Source organism: Haliaeetus leucocephalus, unplaced genomic scaffold (genome assembly GCF_000737465.1).
Source record: "Haliaeetus leucocephalus isolate CR32 unplaced genomic scaffold, Haliaeetus_leucocephalus-4.0 Scaffold566, whole genome shotgun sequence".
NCBI classification, from domain to species: Eukaryota; Metazoa; Chordata; class Aves; order Accipitriformes; family Accipitridae; genus Haliaeetus; species Haliaeetus leucocephalus.
Window position 1 is genome coordinate 4,408,141 of NW_010973002.1, and position 1,600 is coordinate 4,409,740.

The window sequence follows — 1,600 nt, forward strand, 5'->3', positions numbered from 1 at the left end:
GCGGGCGGGGAGGCGGCGGCGGTGCGGGTGTGCCTCAGCCAGATGGGGCCGGCCTGAGATCACTTTTTCACCAAACGCCGCGGAGCCAGCGGGGCTGCTGGGATGGTTCCTGCTGCCGCTGCCGCTGCCGCTGCTAGTATTTTGAAGTGAATCCGTGTCCGCCTGCGTGCTTCCCGATGAGCGGTTCCTACCGCCCCAGCAGCCCCTTCCCTCGGCTCTGACACCGCTGGCTGCCGGGCTGGGGTGTCACACGGTCACCGCACCGCCTGCCCGGCAGAGGCACGCGTTTCTCCCTCCTCTGTTCGTGCCCGATGTGTGTATTTCCAGAGGCAGAGAGGTGTAGGTAGATGTTACGTGTGTCTTTCATTTCAGTAACGAGTTTTCCGCCCTCTCTGGGTTTTTGCAGATGACATTGTTCCCACAGAAGGAGAAAATGGACAATCTAGAGACTCTGAAGTTGGATACGATTTTTTTGGTCTTGTCTAAAAAAAAATGTACCAAGGATTTCTTGGAAATTAGAAGAGCAATATCCAAATTCAAAGCAGGGCGTGGGGAGCACTTAAGGAAAGAGAAAGAGACAAGGGCTTTGGACAGTGACTACCCTTTGGGCGTCGGTACAATCCACACATCTCTGCATTCTGATAGAAGTCTGAATCGTTCGATTTTTTTTTTTTAATTTTGACGAAGAATGTTGGAATTTAACTTTTTTTTTATTTGCCTTTTTTTTGCATGCATTCCCAAGAGGTCTTGCCTGTGAGCCACTGATGAAAGGAAATACATTATTGTGGACTTTCTTCATTCTTGAATGAAACCAACCAACCAACCAAAAAATATCCCTGTAGAGATGAAAACCTTTTTTTTTTTTTTTTTTTTTTTTTTAGGGGGGAATAAGCTGGGCTCAAGCTGTTATATACCCGGTTCCTAACTTTTTTATTATTATTATTTTTCCTCTGAGAAAAAAATAAACATTTTATTTATTTATTGATGACCCATGTTAAAATGCAAATAGATCCGGTGTCTAAATGCATTCCTATTTTTATGATTGTTTTGTAAATATCATTGTATATTATTTTTCTGCAATAAATAAATATGAATGAAATTTTAATAACCTTAAAGTTTGGTCTCTCTGAGAACTCAGGGTTGGAACTGGAGATAAATACCTGCTTGTTGAGCTGTAAAGACACCCAAGAGAGAGGGGGCACTAGTATAAACAAACCAGGCGAAAAACGCAAATAAACTAGCTACTGACAGACACAGGCACGTTATTTATTGAGACAGCTTTATTATTCTGCGCTGCAGCTCACCGCATTTGGGGGAGGAAGATATTCTCTCTGCTCTCTTTCTCTCCCTCTCCCCCTTCAATCTTAACGCCAAGCGCCGCAGGGTTTCTGCGGGGAGCGGACTTTTCGCCGCAGAGCTCCAGCGCTGCCGCTCTGCTTTGCCCCCCAGATGTAAGGCAGGAGCAGGGCCCATTCCCCAGCCCCCGGCGCAGGTATTTTTGCTGATCTCCCTGAGGACGAGGCATCGGTTTTACACAGGGATTCGTCCACCCACAGGCAAAGCGAGAGAAAGCGAGGTTCAAACAGGGAAGTGTCTAGCG

General features: G+C 46.6%; 1 protein-coding gene across 1 annotated transcript in view; it reads left to right on the plus strand.

Moving 5' to 3' along the window:
- LOC104838117 (twist-related protein 1-like) overlaps window positions 1-674 on the plus strand; it is a 1,980-nt gene extending 1,306 nt beyond the window's left edge. The window contains exon 3 of the mRNA XM_010577664.1: window positions 407-674. The gene's annotated coding sequence lies outside the window, so the exon portion shown is untranslated. The remainder of the gene's footprint in view (window positions 1-406) is intronic.
- The last annotated feature ends 926 nt before the right edge of the window (window positions 675-1,600 follow it).